Source organism: Gobius niger, assembly GCF_951799975.1.
Source record: "Gobius niger genome assembly, chromosome: 13".
NCBI classification, from domain to species: Eukaryota; Metazoa; Chordata; class Actinopteri; order Gobiiformes; family Gobiidae; genus Gobius; species Gobius niger.
Window position 1 is genome coordinate 14,508,903 of NC_136864.1, and position 23,510 is coordinate 14,532,412.

A 23,510-nucleotide genomic window follows, 5' to 3' on the forward strand; every position below is an offset into this window, starting at 1 on the left:
CACAAAAGCATTGGAACTGGCTCAAATGAACTAAACCAATTGGCAGTTACCTCTTCCAAACGGCTAAAAAAACTTTTTAACGCCTTGCGCCATCTGTACAAAGACAAAATGTCACTGTGAATTTCAATCCAAGCTCTTCCAAATCACAGCTGCTTGATAGAGGCATGTTGTGACACACACTGTTGTTTGAAGTTGGCCACGGCCCGTTGTTTTACACTAATTCATTTGTTATCAGCGACAACACTGACAAGCAAAGTGACACGCAACAGGTTTCAGGTCAGTAAAAAAAAAAGAAAGAATATTGACAAAGTGCTGCCAACTGAATGATGTATCAATAAGTGCGCTTTAAGTCATGTAGAGACGGGGGAGTTAGGAGTGTGCAGCTTCTAGGCTACTCTTGCACAAAAAGGAAAGGTTCATTGGGAGTTTAAATTGTTTGTGAAAGCCGCTCAGCTGCTTTTAAATATTACCCCTATTCAGGCAAATTGACTCGGCAAATTGATCGCATTCGGAGGTGGTTCGGCTCGGTGGCCGACGTGGCGACGGTGACAGTGGGATGTATGAAATTGGTCTCAAACCAGATTTAAGCAATCCCAAAAGCTGTTAGAGTGTGACCGCACAGATGAGGAGTAAACACACAGCGACTCCAGCAGGGAAACCACCAGTGCAACTATTGGTATTCCAGTCTTCCATTTGTTCTCAGTACAGAATGTCTTCATATTGCTTGCGTCTTTATATTGCTATTTTAATAATGCCCCACACCGCTATGGCTGCTGCTGTTGTCATTGTAAAAATACATATGACCTCTCGGAGCACAGTGTGTGAAAATCTGCAGGTTAAAATCACTAATGCGTTTTATCAGGCAGAATAAAGTCACTGGGGTTTCAAAGTGCAGCCTGTTTTTGACCGTTAACTGCTGTGTGCACGCAGGGCCAAACAGGATCGCGGCAGGACACCAATGATACAGCCGCGGAAATTGTTACAGCAAACCTGCCGTATATTTCAGTCCCTTATCTCGTGGCACTTACACAGGGATAAATGTCGTCGACTTTTGAGGTTTCAATTCATTCACAGTAAGAGAAAACAGCGCGGCCATTCAAGTGTGGAGTAAATGTACAATTGTCTCATGTAAAGCGCTTTGTGACTATATCTGTGAAAGGCGCAATATAAATAAAGATCTTCTTCGTCTTCTTCAAACAACTTCTCATATGGGGCGTGCTAAATAAACCTGGATTTGCAATAGACATCGTATGTGGATGCAACTTTTCCACATTTTTGGAGATAGGTGCACCCATAGCAACAGGGGAAATCTCTACAGATATAGGGAGAACACCAAAACTCTACTTCACTAACTGGGGTAAAGTTCTTGAATTTACTGTTTCTTAATAGCTGAACAGAAAGCAGCTATTTTGTTTGTATTAACTCTTTGATCGGGGTGGGGTTCAATAAGTTTTATTTCTCCCCACTCCATTTCAAGCATCAGTGATTATTACTGTGTAGCCTATCTCAGTGTTGAAGAGAATACTTCTTAATGTTGTGCAATATGAACCTACAATGTAATGGTTGAGTACTGGGATATTTTTGAAAGTAACTGTATTCTAAATACTCTCAAATGAAAGTGTAACTTTACCACAATACAGTTACTCAAAATGAGTATTCTAAATACATGTATTTACTTACTCCCCAACACTGCCGATCTTTTCTGTTTGGTTCTTGGGACACTATTTGCTTCGCATAAATTCAATTACTGAATAGCCAACATCACACATGTTTGCCTTTTTTTAGCTTTTCTTATAAATTTTAACTTGAGAACTGAGTGAATGGACAATCAAGTGCAAAGACCAAAGGAGGTTACTTATGTGTCAAAACAACCCGAGTAAGGCTCGACGCGGTGGTGCAGCGGTTAGCTCTCGTGCCTCACAGCTAGAAGGTCCCAGGTTCGATTCCCACCTGGACGGGGACTTTCTGTGTGGAGTTTGCATGTTCTCCCCGTGTCTGCGTAGGTTTCCTCCGGGTACTCCGGTTTCCCCTACCACAAAAAATATGTACAATAGGTTCCACCCTGGCTAAACAAAACATTTATGAGAAACTGAGTTGTTCATGTCGTCATTATTCTAATCAACAGTATTACAGTGTGTATTGGGAAACAGTGATATCGTCATCCATCATCAGCTATATCGAGTCCAACAGACAGTCCTCCAGCCGAGCGACCCCAGATTGACCCCCGCGAGAGATAAAATTACAACTCAATATTGCCGAAAGAGTAACTGCGCAGCTCGGTGAATGAATCCTCGATCGGACATCAGCTGCTCATCAATCAGTGCTGCATCCTCATTAGGTTTGTGTGTGTGGGAGTTGTGTGCGTGCGTGCGTCCGGGGGGGCCTATTGTTCAGCCCATTGGTCATATTGCTCACTTTCAAATCACCTCATTAACTTTAATACCTTTTGTGAAGCTGCTACACCCCTGAGCACGGTCAAGGAGACGCAAAGCCATTTGGAAATCCTCGTTACGGCGGTCAAGGCAACACTCATGCTTATTCCTAACCCACTACATCACCATTTACCACCCTCATTTTGGCATTTATGGTCCGTGCGGATCCCTATAATGCGGGCCCTTCCACTAGTAATGTATTTGCATAAAGCCGTTTGAAGGCAGGAAAAGCAGTTTTTCCCGCTGATGTTTATGTGGGAAGACCATGAAAACACCAGGAATTTTTAGACATGTATTTATTGGTCAGCATTGTAAATTTTGAAGACATTTCTGTAAAAACAATCCCATTAAGAAATCTTTTGAAGTTATTGCAATAGGTTTGTGAGGGATACGAAATGCACATCTTTGTTCCACTGTGGGATAGAGATGCAACGACTGAGGAAAAGCTATAACATTTCCTGTCTCAAGGGGTCAGTAGTGGTTGCACGGATGAAGGGGGTAATAATTCTTTTGATAGAGGCATTATACCCAATATACACATCTATTGTATGGGTTTTCAACAAGCTCGCTCCATCGCCCCGGCTGATCGATTGGTAATCCCATAGCGGTGTGGTCCCTGGAAAGGTCAGGATCCCGGCCTGATGCCACAGCTTTGGAGGATAATGACGGACATCTATCTTAGAGGACAAGGCGTAAAGCGGGGACAACAATCAGGAGGGGTTTATAACACGTTGTGATGCACCTCTAACTTCTGCCTATTACCTGTAAGGGTTGGTCTCTCTATTCTGGTGTATAGGAATTGAGTAGGATGTGAGTGGGTGACATTCAATTTTAATTACGGGTGACTGTGATACTACCTATTCTTAACACATTGAGATTTGGGGGGTTTAGCTGTAGAGTGCCAACAATCTAGACAATTTTCCATGATATTTGTAGCACCACAGTGTAATCTATGTTATAGCTATGAAAGGTGAGACTCTAAGCACTCAGGAGGTGAAAACATTTTAATTCTACGTGCCTCGGTTCCTGAGAAATCCCAAGCTAAACAGAGGCTAGTTTTGATCAAAATCACAGTTTTTTTTTCTAGAAACGGACAGGCACTGACAGGCACAGACAAAAAGCATTCACCCTCTTTAAAAGGACTAATTTCTGTACAGAAATGGTCATGCGTCATACTCTAAACAAGCAGTTCTATATAAGCACCATGACGACATCTACTATTTGCATGAACAACAGCAGATCAGCAGACATTTCCCTTCCCAACAAGCTGCCATTTACAGGCCCGCCCTGATCAGAGACTTTTCTTTTCTTACTGCATTTGTGCTGGCTGGGACTAATCTTGGATTGTGCTTCTCTCAGGCAAAGTAACAGATTTCCAGTGCGTTGTGATTTTTAAAATCTTTCCACAAACAAAAGAAAAACGCCTCACGCAGAGACTGTGAAAGCAGGTTTCATGAATTATTCTGTTAACTAAAAATCTACTTTGCTCCAGCGCCATCATTTATTAATGATAATCAGACAACTGTGCTGCTCTCTGCTTATTGTCACCGACAGCCTGGGTTGTTCAACAATATTAAAAGTTATTGTTGAAGTACATTGAAAGTTTGCCTCTTATTTTTTCGCCTTGGGTCACATTCAGAAATAAATAAAAAAAAGAGCAGCTTTTGACAACTTTATGATAGGCTCAGAATTTGCAATTACATGTTCGCAGCTCTGTCATAGGAGATATCACAAGACGGGCACATTCAGGCTTCGCTGCACAAGGAAACCAGACATTGGAAATTAAATCTATAAGGAGCGTTTCAATTTTCTCACCATTAGTTTCAGGGAATTTTAATTAAGCTCAAGCCATAAATCTTGATTCTTTTTCATTTCTTGCCTTCCTTGTAAGCACTCTCCGTTGAGTTTGCAGCGGCAATAAAACCGCTGTTTGCAAACACAAATTTTCTAGGATGTTGGTTTTGCATATAAAGATACCGTAGTATCATTAAGATGGACACATGTTACTGTTATGGTAATATATGCAACAGATACGGTGTATGGAAAAAAAGTCATGAAGATAAAGTAAGTTTGAACATGAGACATGTGTGAGTCATCACACATCAACATGATGTGGAGGAAAAGTATGAATCATGGAAAAGGAACCACTGGATAATGGTGAAGTTTTTATAGCCAGAATTGTGTGATTTGTGTCATACCTTAACTTGTTTCAGGTGGACCCGTAACACTTTCTAAGAAGTCACATTTTGCTGCTGTGATGTGTCTGGTCATCTGATTTAAAGAAGAACTAAGTAACTTGTTTACCTTAATAAATCCCTTTCGTAGTCCCTCTGGGTGTAATACATGCATTAATGGGATGATTGGGAGGTCTTTCATTTCCCCCTGGTGTCTCTGGCCAGAAAACCACAATTGCAACTTTCCTGCCTCCGGGTCTGAGGCCCCAGTACACACTGATGGAATCATGAACAAGAAGCTAACAGGCTAACAGGCAAAGCGAGTGCCAACAGTATTTACAGCCAAGTTTGAGTGAAAAAAAAATATTATCTCCATGTGTAATTGGATATTATTAGTATTTACTCTCACGGACAATAAATAAGTAAAAAACGCAACATGTTACGACATGTAACATGCTACGACACAGCGCTTATGGCCTCTCGGGGCATGAGTTACTTAGTTCTGCTTTAAATAGATTTTGCCACTTTCGTTTTCCATTTGCCGTCCCAGTGCTTCTTCAGAACTGTATCCCAGGTGTGAGGGAGTGGGTACACCCCCTCGTCCCGGTTTACAATCTGTGGAGAACAAATCTCAATGCCTTTTCTCAGAGCCAATGGAGGTGTCGATGACTTGGGCAATGTTACAATTTACGATATGATTCTGCCCCTTACAGTAGACTGAAATAGCAGGCTTTAGCTGTTCTTGTTCTGCCTCTCATCTAGTGGCTCGTGTGCATGTTCGGAAGTCGGACACAGATGGCACTGTCATCCAATGGCCGCAAGTAGGAAGAAAGGCAGCAGAATCTGTCACTTCTGACGTGTGGCCAAAACATGTAAAGGCATGAAACAAACCTCACAGGTCTGAGAATTTCATCATCATCACTACCTGCTGAACCTCATCAGACAAAGTTTAGTCAGTATATGCATGTGCCCGAGGTGCTTCCAGGTCAGCTCGAGTCAAAACAAACACATCCCCTGAGCGTCTGAACAGATGTCATGTTTGCACTGCAAGCTGTGAAGATGGAGCCTATGTAACCTATTCTGGACACACCTGTTCTTTTTTCTTACCTAACGATAATGTCACGGAGAAAAAGAAGCGCGTTTGGCTACGAGGACTTTACTCAACCTTCCTGAAGAGGAGGCCACTCGTCAGAAGTTGTTTTTAATCTCCGGGATTCGGCGACTATCACCAAAATAGTGTTTTTCAGTGACTGTCTCTTGACGGATGTTTGGTGAACCTTCGCCAGAATCAAAGTGGATTAACTTTTATGACCAACGCGAATCCCATCCCGTAAACAGCGATGGACCAGAGTGGTGAGTCAATCCAAACGTGTGTTAGCATGTGTGTTAGCCATTTATGAAGCCGTGTTGCAGATGTCAACTCCTTATAACTGCATCGTGCAGTAATTTCACTTATTGCTGTTTATTTATATTACGGTAAAGTTGTATGTGCGGAGAGAGGGGGCAGAGTTAATTGAATCGAAGCGTTGTGTCTTCCGGGTTTGAAAAATACCTCCAGAAAACACTTATATTTATCACAAAAATGAGTGCTCCATAGTGAATGCCTATACTTAACTTTGGAATGGCTAAAAAAGCATGATATGATCCTTTAAATCAACCAAATGATAAATGGTGTTTCTTTTGTTGCTTACGTTGTCATCTTGATTCCAACATCGATCATTGGAGTGAAATTTGAAATTGTAATTTTTACTTTGTCTCCTACTGTAATGAAAACAAACCCAACTCTGGCGTTTTCTTCAGTCGCTTTTATTGCAACAACTTCAAATTGGAATTAGTTGTATGAGGCTCGATTCTTCATTGTATTAGTGTTAAAACTGAAACTTATTACATCTCATCGATTTTGCAATAGTGCAGTGATAACAATTTACTCAAAGGTCAGCTTATATTTTTACAACCTCGTTCCTCTTCGCAACAATACCTGCACACTGCCTTATGAATAATGCGCACTTGTCCACGAAGTCTGCTGTTCGGACGGTGATGTTTTTTTCCAATTATCTTGTGAGCTGTAATTCTCTGGTGCCAACGTTCAGAGTGGAAGTTATTAAAAAAAAAAAAGTCAACGGGAGGGGAGATTCTGCGGCTTTATTTTCTCTTTCCGACCCAGCAACAGGATTTAATATGATATTGTGCTCGATCTTGGCAGCAAATCTTCTTTGTTGTACGAAAAATCAATATCAAACTTTTGTTTTTCCACACTTTTAATTTTCTTGCCTTGTGGTGAGATGCCGTCTCCATTCTTTGCCCGTCTTTTCAATAAACAGCAAAGCAATATTTTTAACTTTAATCTCAACCCGATCCTCCACTGACCATCCACCCAATATGACACTTCCTCCTCCGAAAAAAAACAAACAAACCTTGTTTCCAAAAACTGTATAAAAAGATGTTTTGACAGTATTTTCTGTGCCACTCTTACATCTGAAAGATTGCACATTTTTGCAGCCATAGGAGTTGGAGTGGGCAACCCTAAATTAGTAAAGGCCAAAGAGGAAGAAACTTGATCCGTTATATCAGGCATTGATTTGTACATGGTTGTTGTATTTACAATCTAAAGAGCTGCACTATACTACCAAAAATTGTTATTGCAGTATTTGGAGATGCAATATATATATATATGTTGACTTTCCTAATTCAGTGACATGTTATCCATGTTTAGGACTCGAGTTAGTTTTAAATTATTATTACTCTCTTTAAAGCAGAACTAAGTAATTGATGAAATAAGCGCCACTGCAGGTGTTGTAGCATGTTGCGATTTTTTACTCATTAATTGACCGTGAGAGTAAATACTACGCTGACAGAAATGACAAAGGGAGAGAGGGATATTGTACATCCAGCTACACAATGGAGATATTTTTTTTCACTCAAACTTGGCTGTAAACTTGTACTGCTAAAGTGGTGCTAGCCCGCAGTTAGCCTTGCCCGTTAGCCTGTTCGCTTCTTCGTGATTCCATTAGTGTGTATTGCACCTCCAACACGGTGCAGGGAAGTTGCAAGAGTGGTTTTAGACACCAGGGGGAGATGAAAGACCAGAGGGACTACGGAAAGGATTTGCTTCAAAATTTGATAGAGTAAATGATGGTTTATGATTTGTGTTGAAATTATTTAGCAAAATACCACATTATTATTGTGATTGTAATATTCACAACCTTAGTATCAACTATTTTTCCGATATTGTGAGTCCTTGCTAGAAGTTGTTTCAAAAGTAATACAGAGGGGGAAAAAAGCTATTTCCTTGCATGTCTATCTTTTCAATATACAGCAGAGAAAAGTCAACTTTAATCTGAACCCTATTTTCTCTAGATCATCTTCCAACATGACCCTTCCTGCTGTTCTTTTTTCTGATGCTCTCTAACCTGATCTCCATCGTGACCTTGCAATCCGTCCAACCCCTCATCATCTCCCCACAATTCTTCATCTTTCACTTCTCTCTCTCTCTCTCAGCAGCCAATTAAAAAACAGAGACAGCGGCGACTGTACCCCCTGCCACTCTGAGTGATTGAACGAACTTGCACCTCAGTCGGGGGTGCGTCCGGGTGCTTTGATCTCAGCGGACCTCCCCTCTGTCCAATAAATAATTTTCTCAGCCGGAGCGCCCCGTCTTCTTCACTTGACCAAAGCAATCGCGAATTTCCACTTTATCTACCGCTGATATCATACCGGGCTTCGCTGTTAAACATTAAATGGACGATTTGGAGATGACCCCCGTGATAAGGCCAGGAAGAGATTTATTGTATGGTTGTCAGGACGGCACGGGTTTTCCACTGTGGTTTCACTCTTCTGGAGATAGCAATCACTGGCATCATTTTCTGGTACACTTTGCCCTTTTACTTGAGCAGCAGCTGAACGATACTGAGGTGTAAGTGCTGCCAATAGAGGGAGCAGCTGGCCATTGCATTCCTGGTCAAGATCTTTGAACTTGTTGGGTTACATCAATTTCCCCAAAGAGTAGAGATGAATAGTGCAATTAAAGTCCACTTTGAGCGGGTTTGTCTAACTCCATTTGTCCTTCCCAGTAGTACAAAAACGAACTGCAAGGGGGTAATTTAGTTGTCAGGATTCAATCATTTGGTGATTTAGTTTGCAAATGCCAGTGTTCCTGACATTTGCCATCTGAAATTGCCACTCAAACAGGAATCTTCTGAAGAGTAAATGCTATTGTATAACCCTTCAGTCAAAACGTTCTATCCTAAAGGGGGACGTATCATGCAAAAAATGACCTTTGTGAGTTTTTAACCATGTTATATCACCCCTTTTTAGCCCCTTAGAAAATCGACATGTTTAATTTTGTGTAACTATACATCTTTGGTCGTTTTGCGTGACTGAGCACACGCCTAAAGATCAGACAGGTACACATCAACTCAAGCTCAGGTAAGAACATATCTCAGTATGGAAAAACGGTGGCCTCCTTCCTTTAAGCAGCTTGATTAGTATTTCCTGGATTTGGTTGCATTGTTGATAAAACATGGAAGTGTCCTCAGCATTCAAGTCCATAAACTGTCAACTTATCTGATCTGAGCAGCTAAAACTAAAAACTGTGTTTATTAGGATGCCATTTTTGGTACCATGCCATTAGCCAGGGGAACTCCAATCAAATACAGTAATGAGATACAAATCAATCCAGTTTATACAAACATAAAACATCAACAGTCAGAGAAAATATAAATGACACAAATTGCAATTAAATGATTATGGAAGATATTAGGGCTGAAAGATATATCGTTATCATATCGTTATCGAGATATGAACATTCAAGATGTTAATATCGAACAAGCAACGATATATCATTATCGCATTGATATCGAGATATGAACATTCAAAACATTCAAATCGAAAAAAGCAAGATGTGAACGAGATAGATTTTCATCAATAAAACTGCACGTTTTAATTTTTCTGAAAAATGCTTGGTTTTCACCTAATCCATAGTTATTTCATATCGCATCAAAATCGAGATATCTCGCATGAATATCGAGATATGAAATTTTGACCATTTCCTTAGAAGATATACTTATCCAGGTAATGGATACAGGCCAAACATGATTTTGGAAAATCCATCCTTTGGCGTCAATAGCTGAGTACTAATTATTATTTCTCCGTTTCTTGGCCAATTGCAAAGCAACATTTGGAGAGCAAAACAGAACTTATTCAGTGAAATACATGACACTAAATGAGCGCAACATTGTATTAACTCGAAAGCTTTTCAAACCCTGGCAATAGGAAATACAGACTAGCCCAAAACTAAATTTCTGTGGCTATTTGCGGATTACAATAAAACACATTTGAGAAACTGATTTATGTGGCAGAAACAGATATCTATCTTCACCCGAATTGACGCATGTATATTTATCTTGTTTACACACACGCGCCATGTTAAATTAAATTAAGTGGCAAATCAGATTTAAGAAACAGTGTAGAGTCGTGGCCCTGCAAGTACAAGAAAACTAAATTGATTTTATGTAAAACCCAGCATCAGCAATTGCATTGTTATGAAACTGAATTGCACAATAAAAAAGCAATTTAATAGCCTGTTCTAACTTTTAATACAATTTGTGAGCGCGCATGATGCTTCTTATTATATTCTGTAGCTCGGCTTGCCTTAAAAAGTGATTTTTCATGGTTCATTTAATCTTAAGTGGAGTTGAAGAAACCACAGTTAGGCCTCAGTGCATATACAGAAGTGAAAGTCCAGGCTACTAAAGGTGTCTTGTACAAGTTATATATCGGCAGTCTTACAGGATTTTTCTTAGTGCTGCTGGGATCAATAGGTGAGAGTGAAATTCTCACGGCTTTTCACAGTTAAAACCATTTGTGTCAAACGGCAAAGAACAACTTTAAGTTGTAAGTGTATATCAATTCCTTGGAATGGATAACCAGGTCTTCTTGAGACAAACTTCTGCACCGTTTCCTATTATCAACTTTTTTTGTTAGTAATCTTCCAATAATAATCCCCACCTCTAACCACACACTTTCAACCTCATCTACATCAGGTCTTAAACATCCTTGTGAATGAACAGTATTAGATAGATAAACCTCAAACCTCCATCCATCCATTTTCTTCCGCTTTATCCGGGGCCCGGTCCTCAAACCTGAGATATTAAACCTGAAATTACACCACTAACATAAACACTTTGAAGAGAATTATCGATCACAAATTGGTAAACATGGTCTGGACACAGTTAGACACGTGCTGTTAGACGGTGGCAAATATGTGGAACTCAGAAGAGAAAAAAACATTAAGAATGTGGCAAAAACACAAATAAATTTAAGCAAAAAATGGGACAAAAAAAGCTATGAAAACGTGACAAGAAAACACAAGAAAAAAACAATAAAACGTGATGAAAACATGACGAAAACATGGCAAATAAACATGACAAAAACATGATAAAAATGCAACAAAAACAGCTAAAATGTGATAACAAAAACAAGGAAGAAGCTTTGATCAGTTTTGTTGATCTTAGCCTTCAAATGAGGCTTTACTCTGGCCAAACGGCTGTATGCTCCAGTCGAGATGTTTTTAGATTTGTGTAAAACTGGAGAAAATGTGCTCTGTTCAGGTGGGGGTTAAGATGTTAAACTGTAATCCCTAACTTAACATTATCAATCACACAACAACTGTCTACATGAAAAGTGATACCAGCGGCATTGTATTATTGTAGTTAGAGTAAATGTACTTTGTTGTCTGGTGGCTCAGGAAGGCTTTGAAGTTGCAGTGCATTTCCACTTTGACCACGGCGCCGACACAGAACATGATTAACTAACGGTCATCACAGATCCTAAACGTGGGCTTGACTCGCGCCTCATTCACGGTGAACCGAACATGCTCCACCGCCCACATCACCAGTGGCTCCAGTCGATACCGGCAAACCCCCATCTCTGTTCCCTAATCAGACGGCAGGACTACTGAAGCCTAACTAATGAAAGCACTTGGATAACATCATCTCAATAATGTGTGCGAAGTCTCTAATTGAAGCATATGCTGAACGTGATGTATGGCTTCATTAATGCCGTGATGTCTTCGTTGGTGACCTTGACGGGCCGACTGCGTTCAGTAGACGTAGACATGAGCTCTCCCAGGGATCAGGCGACGTGAACAAGTAGAAAGAGCCGCAACCCAATGTTGGACGATCATGATGAGCCCTTTCACTCTAATATACACCTAACATTTGACCAGGTCCTACAGTCACTAAATACAGAACGCGCTTTCATCAATAAAAATGTAATCCACACTGATGTCAGAAACCGCATTGTTGATCCGGATGTTAGGTCATTGATGTCTCATGCTGTCTTTATTACTGGATATTGCTCTTGAGATAGGATCCCTTTACTTTAATATATATCTCGCACAGCACAGTTAACCCTGCCCTCTTCGTTCCCATATTGCTTCTTCATACACCACCAATCTTTAGCATCCGCTGCACTTCTCCCCTCAACTGCTTTATTATTTATAAATATTGATTGAGCTCAAAAGCCTCACACACAATATATCCCTCCAAGGCATTTAATTTCACCGTATTATCCCCAGTGATAAAAATCTATGCCTTTGGTGGAGTCACATTCGCTTGAGTGCGTTCCCAAATCTGCATGCAGTGGTGAGTTCAAAGCTGTGTGTGGGGTTAGTCAGCCAAACAGGGCTAAGCTGAAGAGGAAGAAGAAGGGTTTTTAACATGCGTTTTATCAATGTCGACTCATGAATTAAATATGTAATCAGGCATAAAAAGGAGCCAGACAAATGTGCACTTTTTTTTCTTTTTTTTTCATCTCGGGCCAGAACCAAGACTGTAACAAGAAAAAAACAGTCCTCCTACGGACATATTAGCGTGGTTTCAGAGGGATTTTGAACGCAATTTTGCCACCAAGCTCTTGGTGATTTGGATAAGTGGTAAATCAAAATCAGGAAGGCAGTAATTCTAATTCCCACCAACGTCTGTTCGTGTAAAATTAATTAGGTGACATTACAGCACATTTTTAAGCACAATACTTCAATCAACACAGAGCAAAGAAGCTGTCTGTCAAGTACTCCACTCATTTACTGTATCTGAGAAAGCCATCCAAAATCAGTCATTTTCTGTTAAATACAACATAATTCATTCCGAATTGATTTGAATTTGAGATAAAAAAGAAAAGTAAGTGAAATTTATTCATAAAGACATAGATTATGAGTTGGTAATGGCAAAATGACTGCACTTAACCTGTTGCTTGCCGCCCCCCCCCCAGATCTCACACATAGTTTTAGAAACTAGAAGGTCTTGATGTCGAAATCAGGTATCAGACTGGCATCATCTCTCCAGTCAATACGCTTTGATATGCTGGCAGATAACAGGTTAATTTGATCCCCCGTTTGGAGGAACACAGTAGGGTTGGGTGACACCAGCAAGTTTGGATTTGTGAAAAGAGTATAAAAATCTCTACAGCGTTTTATTAACATTTGATAGTTATTCAAATAAAGTTGCACTGTATCTTAGTATAACCAGTCAGCGTAATTGTCTGGTTCTTAGTTCTCTTTGGATAAATGAATACGGAAGTCTTGTTGAGAAAACGACACTATCCCTGCAAGTGTAGAGGGATTGTGTTACCAAAAAGACAGAAAAAACAAGATCACAACTTTTCAAAATGTTCTTAATACAATTGACACTTATTAATTAGAACCAGTTGAGTATTTTTGCCGTAGCATGTAAAAACACAAGTTCTACCTCTACTGGGGGCCAGTAGTGATGTGGCTAAGCGGGCAGACAGGCTATTATCGCCTCCTCCCAGATGTTCAGGCTGAAGTTAGCTGCAATGATACATCTGCCTTAATACGCTCTCGCTGTTCCACTCCATTCCACTCTGGAGCGAGCCACTTCATCTAACGAAAACCTGCACGCTGTGAAATTTATTCCAGGGCCAACGGGAGGGAACAGCTCTGATCTGGGAGACAAGGTGGAGCGGACATCTTTGACTTGACTTGAACACGTTTACCCCAAATTGTATGACCTACTTTTAAGAGTAAGAATAGCTCCAGTGCACCCTTTCCAATCCCACTGCATAATCATAATCTAAGGCAGGGTAAAGCCGAAATTCTCTGGATGACACAACTTTTCCCCATGATCCATGTTTGGGACTGATACAAAAAAATAGTTCATCAGGTTTTCATAGTATTGAGCAAAAGTAGTCAAGCGTGTACGATTACCTGACTTAAATTAAAAAGCATCAAAAGCAACAATAAGTGAATTTGCTTGGCTGAAAGTTGCTTGTTTGAATCAGTGAGGATAAAGGCTCAGTTAACAGTAGCGAGGTGAAAAAAAAAAAATCAATGATAGAGGGTTTGGATGCCAGCCCCGATGAACCTGGAAGACCGAGTTCAATACAAAGATCAATTTTGCAAACTATAATAATTGTAGTTTTCTCGACTGAATGTCTTTTCTAATCATCGTCAGGAAGTGGAGGAGCCGCAGAGAAGGTGAGTGCAGCCAAGGTGAGGCAAAAAGATGCTTGTGCAATCAGCAGCTATTGTGGTCAGAAGACAAGATAAAGTCACACTGAATTACGATGGTAAAATCATACAAATGAGAGTCATTCTGGGTGTAGCATGCTGCAAATTGTATCAACACTGATATGGACCTGAAACTAAAACTAGACAATACGGTGTACTTTGAAAATTGCTTTGCTTTAAATTGAATGTTATACTGTATATGTAAAGTATTCACCTGATGTTTTTCTTCCACTAATGCACAAGTAAAAACATGCCTTTGTGGTTAGACGCACATTTTCCGACATGATTTTGCAGTAAGAACATTTGGATCCAGCTTTAAAAAACCCACGCGGATTAAAAATAATCTGTTTTTTTTTTTACAATGCGGTATAGTAAAAACAGTATTAGCTACACCCACCACATGCTCAGCACAAGCTCTCTGTGACTGATTCACCTCCTGTTGAGATTCAAATGTCAACAGCACTCTGCCGTTTGCCAACTTTTCAGGATTAACACTCATATAGTAAACAACGGAGCCTCCATACAGGCCCCCTATGACAATTCTCCCTTCACTACTGGTGCAGAGGGAGGCATTGTGGCTTCTCCCTATGAAGCCAGTGCACTTTGAAGTACAAAGGCAAAAAAGGGATACAAGGCCACAAAGACACAAGGAGAGTGCCTTTAACTGTGTTTTATGTAGCGCCCTTCCAACACTTCACTGTTCCCTTATTTTCCAACTCAACAACACACACAACATTCCCCCGGTTTGGCCACTAGGGGCAGGACAGCGCTGTCAAGAGGAGGAAACGAGGCACCAGGCTGGGGATAGGGGCATTGTATGATGTTGTCCTTTGGAAGGTGATCTTTTTCTTTTGGATGTGACAACTTAATATAATCAGTAGAAAAGAAAGGTGTGAGCGCTCAGGAGTGTGTTAATTCTCAGATTACTTCTTGAATAGAGTGGTGTAATGCATTATTATATTTTTTTTTATGGGACATCACAAAAAATGAATCACGCTTAATCAAATATAGTGCATACAAGTGAAAGTATTCCAGTACGAGCCACACTAGGACTCTAAAACTCGGATGTTAAAAGGCATTGAGCAGTCAAAAATGTGACATGCGGCCATAACATCCAACAACATCCCAGTCAACTTCACGGTGGGTGAGTTTTTCTTATTTTCTTTCCTTATTTTTTCTTTTTGAGTTCATGTGCTGAGGCTACACTGTGATTCAAGAAAAAGCGGTGATTGGGAAGTTTTATTGACGTGTATATTAGTTTTGGCGATCAGACCCCGGCGGTGTGTATGCAAGTTAGCATGGATGAACAGCTTGGAGTCAGGGATGTCTTCCCCTGGAGCCTGGACACTGGTGGTGGTATGGAGACTGTGAAGAAAGCAGCAGGGAGAAGCCGTGGGCGAAAGAGGTGGAGACGGGGCGGAGGTGGGTGGCCGCACAGCTGGGAAGTGAACTAACCATGATTGCTGGAGGCTTAAAAGCGGGACCGAGGGCGATGATTGGCTGCTATGGAGGTGCGGCTCTTACGCTGATGTGCTGAGGTGGAGGTGTGGCCCTCACAGAAGCGATCATTGGCTGGAGGAAGGTGATGCTGAAATTAATCTACCAGGTTGAATTAACGCCTAGGCTTCATTACTGGGTCTGTAATTGAAATAAATATGACAGCACCATCTTGAAGCGGTTGTTAATTGCCCTTGTAGTTTTTATTTGCTGCGCTTGTTAATTTAGAATAAGCTTCTATTATGTAATGAAAAAAAGACGTGACAGATGGAAGTGTGCCAGTCTGTGCCATGCAATTACCCCCTTCCACCATACTCCACCACATTCAGTACCTCCTTGCCTGGAAATTTAACTGCAGTGTGCACCCGCTGAAGCAAGGATTAAAAAAAAAACGCTGAACATTGGGTCCGTGGGGCAACTTAACCGCTCTCTTCGCATATTGCTTCATTCCACTGCTACTTTTATGTCGACAATCATGACCCTATCCACCACAATTACCCTTTCCCCCCCCCAATAAGGACATAAAGCACAAACTACCTGGCGGACTTTATGGCTGCGCCGACACAAACAAAGCCATCGGAGCGTGCCTCGTCATAATCACTCTTTTGTGCGGAAAAGCATTACCGATCACACCAAAGCTGCAGTTCAGTCTTATGAATCAATAATCATTTACTCCAGATCTATGCCAAATAATGCTTTCCATACGTCTGTAACATTGCTTAAAGATTTTTCACAGCTGCATAGGCAACACATAAAAGAGGCCTACATGTCAATCAATAAATGCGGATAGCACATACAGGGAGAGAAAAAAAAAAGGTTTCACTTCCACATGACTCTTGAAATAGTAAATAATGTTCAAAGATGCGTAGAGAAAGCGTGAAAGGTGTCAAAGCTTTAGTACTTTTTTGCTTTGACTCTTTTTCCTTTTTTTCTATCTTATTCTTTAGTTGATCTTTGTCTTACATATAGAGACATGCGGCACATTATGTTAAGTGTTTTACTATGACATATGAGCTTGAACAATATAAAAAGTATCAGAAAACAAGTCTCTTAATCCCCAGTATACTCGGAACTTCTTTTGCGGCTCTAACAGTGTAATGAATATCTCTCCCTGCTCTTCACCTCAGTTTATGTTCACCCGTCCTGTTCAATAAAGCCTGAGGCACTCAATATACTTTACTGTTCTCCACTGCATTTAACCCACCTTTCTATCAGTGCCTCAGTGAAACCTAGACCACTGTCCTGGGGCCCATATCCTGACCTTAAACCAGACTCATGATCAGGGTTCCTTGTATTGACAGCAAGCCAATACAGTACATGTTTTGGGGGAAACAGGTAGAACATGCAAACTACACTGAAATGCTCTGCTCCTTTCTTGATTGGATTCAGCCACCAGACTATATATTTATGCAGGTCAAATGAGGTTTCACATTTAATCAGTTTTAAACTGGCCAAGAATTGTTTCTTGGTCAAGATATTGCAATGTCTGTGAATAAAAAGAAACATAATAAAGAGATAAACTCCCCTCGGGTATCAAAGTCATTTTCGTTTTTGGTTCTGATCTTTCTTACTTTTCTATCAGAAAGACGACCCTGTAATATGAAACTTGTTTGCTACTCGATGGGGTAATCTCCATCATTTTAAGTTACAAACTGTATTCATCATAATGAGGCTAGATTGTCCACTGGACTGAGTTGATGAATAATTCCTGGACGAATGAGAGCCTTCACAAATATATAAACTGTAATGTAAATGTATGAGCAAAGGTGAGTATAGCCTAGAAGCCAAAACTGTAAGATTGCAATAAGACCGCTTCAAAATAAAATCACTCAATAGAATAAACATCAGAGTAATGACTCAAGTTAATTGATTAATTGGTATGTTGACGATAAAAAGGCTTTGTTTTTGTAACTGCAACAGATCTCTAGTTTTAGTTATAGTAGCACACAGTATTTGAACAAATCTGTAAAGATTCTTGGCCTTTTACAGTAGTAGCTACTATAATCTATATTTCTTGTGCATTTTGCCCCCAGTGGTCCGTCTGGATTTTTAAAAATGGAGTCATGAGGCAATAAACTGTGTTCTCGTCCATAAACCTGCTCAGATCAATGTTTACTGCCTCTCAGATGTTTGTATCACAATGTGCTGCCGGAGTGCTGCGAAGTCTGAAGTTTGAGCTCTCACTTAGGAAATAGTAATGACGCGGCAGTGGAAAAAAAAAATACTGCTTTGGATATGAATAATCAACGTGGCAGTGGAATAGTTCGATAGATGAGACTGATGACTGCTGAAGCATCTTAACTGATACAACATCGAATCAAAACTAAAAGTCCAGTTAAAATACTTAATTCTTCTAAAGCATTCGATAGATGAGAGTTTCGGGGTGACAGTCCCAAGCATGGGAGTCCGACATATTGAGGCAGGAAATATTACGATAAACGATATTACTGAAGACCTTATAAAAAGACTTAAAACTGACAGGTGAGCTCTCTTCAAAAACTACCTAATGTTAAAATATCGTGATATAAATGTACAATGAAAATTAATTTGGTTGTCTATTTGGTCAGGACAGTACATGGGACACACATGGGACTCATGCATGTAAACACGCCACGCCGGATTGTAGCAAATTTGCATCTGTTGTCCCGCACTCGCACTCACAAACACACTCTCATTCATCCTGGCCTATTGTACATGTTTTGAGAGTGGTAGGGGAAACCTACAGGGGAGAACATGCAACTCCACACAGAAAGGCCCTGTCCAGGTGGCAATCGAACCCGGGACCTTCTAGCTGTGAAGCGCTAAACTCTAGCGCCAGTGCTAGAGTATTAAACCCTAAAGCTTAATACTGACAGGTAAGCTCTCTTCGAAAACTACTTAGTCTTAAAATTTCGCAATACAAATGTACTGGTGAAAAATATTGGGCCCAAAAATGTATTGTTTATCTGTTATTTATTGAAAAATAAGTCAACATAGTAATTGTCGTGACAGGTCTAGTTTCAGCACACATTTTCCCCCCAAAACATTATAATTTTGCAACACTGTGGCTGCGTGGTTAGCACTCTTGCCTCACACCAAAAGGTCTCATGTTTCTATTCTCAGGAGAGGCGGAGTCTTTTTTGTCTGGAGTTTGCAGTGGGTTTATGCTACTCCATAAACCAAAGTTGACACATGCACTGCAAACTCCAAATAGGTACTCCTGTCCAGATGTGTGTGATTTGGGTGCCTGGCACTGCACTGCGGTCGCCCACTGCACCTGACAGATTGCCCTCGATGCACCGGTTGAAGGATGGGTTAAATGCATCAAACAAATTACCCCAATACGCAGGCATTAAAGTCTACAAATACAACATTTTATAGTTACTCGTTACTCTTTTTGAAAACTGGCTTCTAACTGTTGTTTTGCCGCTTGCCTCACGCTGCGCACCACACACTTCTTCAACTCTAAGTGCTCCTCTTACTGCCGCCGCCTGCACTGGTCAACCATAATGCGCGCTTCACTCATAAAAAATATAACCCCGCAGCGCTCAGCCTCGCGCATTCTCCAGATGTAACGCATGCAGCTTGCCTCAGTAATGGCTCTGTTGGATATCCTTCCCCAGAACGCAGTGCCAATAAGGATCGACCCGCAATTTCAGGCTGCTGTGCGCACTGAGATAGGCTACCTCTTGTCAGAGCCTGGCAGCGGTAATTGCGTTGTAGTTCAATATAAATCTGACTTTTCCCACCCCCTTATGGCCACTCAAAGGCGCGCGGCCATCATGACAAAGTAGCTGACAGGTAAGTGTTGCGTTCACGCGGTTCGGGGGTTCTCTGAGAAATTGCTGGGTGCGTCGCGGCTGTCCACAGTGCACCGACAGAGAGAGCGGCAGAGGCAACATGCACACACACACAAAAAGAAGGTTACAACTCAAATGCAAGAGCTTGGAAGGACAGTTCAGATTTAGTTCAGGATGCGCATGTGGCACACAAGACTAAACTAATCACACATTTGCTGCCAGGTGGTTCTTTTAACAAATATGCTGGAAAAAGACAGCACCGAGAGCCACGTGCCGCACGCTAAAATGTCCAACTACAACATTGGCACAACTTGCACATTGATGCTCTGCGAATGTCCCCTTTGAGCTCGCGTCCACGGTCCATGCGTCACGACTTGGACGCACCGCAACTGACCATCCCAAGCCCAGTGACTTGCATGTGCTGAAACAGTAACAACGTGTCGCCAAAAGTAACATGGGGGAAAACAAGGGATGTATAACTCACCCACTCAGCCCGGGTGTGAATCCTCCCGGTGTGCCTCTAGCTGTGCCTTCCGTTATCCGAGTATCCAGTAAAAACGCAGGAGAAAATCAGGTAAAAAAAAAAGGGTGCAAGGAAGCCAGCGACTTCCCCTCTCCTCTTCTTCTCCTTCTTCTTCTTCTTCCTCCTCCTGCCTCCTTTGCTCCTTCACTCTTCGCTCAGTCCTCCCCGTGCGCGAGGCTGTGCTATTAATCCAGGCATTGTCTCCGTCATCAGAGCAATTAAGATGGAGGGGATAGTGAAGTTCAGATGGGCTTTCGTTTCCTTATAATATAATCCGGCTTCAGTGACTGTCCAAAACTGCGAGTGAAAAGAAAGTTTAGCTACATGTAAAAGATGGTTGAGGGTTGACAGGCGAGGGCGGAACACACACACAAAAAAAAAAAAAAATCCTCAAATGCTCTCCCAAACTGCTTTTTAAAGATTTACCATGCAAAGCCCTGTCGCGCAGGTAGCGTGGGTTCGCCGAGGTAAACACACTCTTCTTTTTTTCTGCAATGCATTTTCTTTATCCTTCCATCACTCCGGGGTAAAAGCGTGGACTCGCTTTTTCGAAAAGGGTCGGGAAAACAGGGGTCTCTGTGGGGCAGCTGCCTTCGCTCTCCAACACGCCGCCTCTCTCCTCAACAAGCGCTGTCCACACTCTCCTGGCGGAGGAAGCCCCGCCCGTCCGAAGCTGTGATTGGAGAAGAGGCGTAGAGGAAACAGTGGAGAGGATGAGAAGAGGGAGAGAAAGGGAAATAAAAGCGGGAGGGGTTGAGGGCACGGGGAAAAAAGACTTATACACCTGCAAGAGATGAGGAAAAATGAAGATGAGGGGCGCGCGGAGCGGAGGCAAGTTTAAAGGGAGTGCCATCAGGAGGTTGAAACACACCGAGGGGGGTCCGTGGATGAAGGTGATTCGGAATTATGAATCTGAGCCCAAAGGAGCAGCCAGGCTAATGAAGGGAAAAGGCTCCCATCCCTTTATAATGACGCTCATTAAGATTTGCTAAAGCCAGCCTCAAATGACTCGCACCTAAGGATCTCTGGTGAAACAGGGACTTGAAGGTGCTCTTTTAATCAGGTGAATAATAGGCTGTATTTTGACTGATAAGGTCCAAGGCACCACTGGATTATCCCTTATAGACCCTACATAAGAAATCAAAACAACGTTCAAAAGGCACTGCATTCAGTTGGTGTTCATGAGGCAAATGCCGTTTATCAATATTGTGTTCATGGACACTTAAAGAAGCTATACCTGATTTTTTTTTTTTCTAGTTATGGAATGACATTTGTTTTGTCTTCCTTCAGTATATTGCGTGGGCGTAGGTTTGCGTGGGGACGATGGCCAAGTTGTCTCCACCAACTTCATGTGGAGATCTTCACATTGTGCGATCTTTCACACAGACTTGACTCAGATGTGGGCACTCGAATGTTCGCGGAGATATTCATATTTTCGGGTTGCAACAAAGCTTATGTCTGTTTATGGAGCCTTAGTACGTGAGACACATTTACGTGTCCAACGGAAACACGCAATGTTTCTCGCTTATTCATGTCGGATGTTTCACTCAACGACGATCAGAAAATAGTTGGTATGCTCTTTTTTCAACTTATTTTATTAACAAGTTGTGCGGGAGAGGAGAGCGGCTTCTGTTCCATGTTCTCTAAGCAGCAGTGAACAACTAAGAGTCATATTAATATTAATCTTTGGCATTATATTGGTATTAAATTGTGAAGTGTCCCACCAATAGTAACACCAAACCTACACCCTTGGTAGATTGTAAACTCAGACATTTGTGGGAAAACACTGCAGATCTAATTATTAAGCATTTGTATCAATTTCATGAGCTTGCAGGCTAGTCAGTGACCCTGAAAAAGTGACCCTGCAAGTTGTGAAATGTGCCTATAAACATGCTCCTGTGAAGAACTGGGATGCTACAAATATGTTAGGAAGATTAGGGATGAGTTTGTACTTCAACTAATTGTGTGTTTTCCTCTGCCATTCTTTGAAATAAAATAAAAAGGGGAAAAAAAGGTATAGGGCCTTTAAGGTGCCCATTTTTGGCACACCTGCTGCATACTGTGTCAGGCTCCAGAGAATGTTCATGACTGATGTATGACTCATGATGAAATCTCTTTTTCACTGCAGTGTGGGAACAGGAAAGCGATATTTTGTGACAATTCTTTTCAATTGAGAGTTGACTACTTTACAGAAGTCTGTGCCAAGGCTTTGTAAAAGGGTTTTGTTCTTTGTTGTGTTTATAACAGGAAATCTTTTTTGTATTAAAACGGAACCAATGTGATAAAATAAATAAGCTTTTGCACAGCTTGACTAGATTTACAATATTGCAGACCAAAGGTTGACTTTGAGGCATGTTGAGTTTTAGAGCGCAAATGCATGCAATTATTTTTGTTCTTTTGTCTTCTTGTTTATTAGACACCTCCACTAAGTCTTGATGTTTTCAGGTATATAATATAATAGGACCAGATCTTATTAAAACTGGGTAACACGTTTTAAATGTATGGTCATGATGCAACCTGTACATTAATAGTTAATGGCAAAGTTCTGTTGTTCTTCTCTGTAATCCCGTCGGCTGGTTCTTGCTGTGTAAAAGCTGGTGTCTGTCAGTTGAGAAAGACTCTAGTCTTCACACACCCCTCTGTGATGAATAAGTAAGAGGTTGAAGTGAGGCTGGCGCATGAAGAATCCACTGCCCAGGGGCGTTAGAAAGGGAAGCAGTCACAGTACGAGCCGCCTCTGTAATGGGACCAAATGAGGTACCCCGGATATTGCACTCGTCAATAAATTACGCTCAGACTGCTGCCTGGTCGGACATCTGAACCGATGACTTCACTTGACTATTCTGATTAGACCAAGCTTGTGAATAGTTAATTTAAATGGCTTGTTATTCATGTGTCAGACAAAACAAATGCAATCCTTTCATATAGATGCTCTCAAGATGCCAGTGTGATGTGTTCTTGACTATTTGCCATTTTGAGTTGAACAGTTAGCCACTGTTTATCCATCAGTCACTTTCTGGTAAGCTACTAAGTTACTTTGCCCAGAGCACACTGATGGAAGCATGACTCTGACTGCTTTCAATGACACAATACCAACACAGTCATTCACAAAGCAAAGGCATGGTGGTTGAACTCTATTGCCCAACAACAGTGTGTCATTGCAGTCATTGCAGGGTCTGAAAATGCCAACACTTACAAAAATATCTGGCACCCAAGAGCAGAAGATGGATAACAATACATCATCAATATAAAGTCTTTACACATTATTTAACAAAAACAGATCCTGCATGCAGATTCTACAGCCCAGGGGCATTGTAAAGGAAACATGCACATTAGCAGCAGAGTGAACCGTGTCTGTAATGGGAGCAAATGAGGTGGGCCGGATATTGCATTTGTTCTGGTGCAAAACGGCACAGGATAGAGGCAGATGAAGGCAGACAAAAATGGCTTGACAGCGCATGGGAGAGGCTTTGATTGATGGCAACGCTCCGGGGAACGTTTCAATATGAACTTGGTTAAGTCAGAGCCACGAGAAGCATTCATCAAGCTGCTGCCATACAGTGAGGGGAGTTATACGCT

General features: G+C 41.4%; 1 protein-coding gene across 2 annotated transcripts in view; it reads right to left on the reverse strand.

The window, feature by feature from the left end:
* The window catches only part of brinp2 (bone morphogenetic protein/retinoic acid inducible neural-specific 2), a 170,942-nt gene extending 150,377 nt beyond the window's left edge, over positions 1-20,565 (reverse strand). For both annotated transcript variants that reach the window (XM_079569070.1, XM_079569071.1), the window contains exon 1: positions 19,893-20,565. The gene's annotated coding sequence lies outside the window, so the exon portion shown is untranslated. The remainder of the gene's footprint in view (positions 1-19,892) is intronic.
* Positions 20,566-23,510: the final 2,945 nt, after the last annotated feature.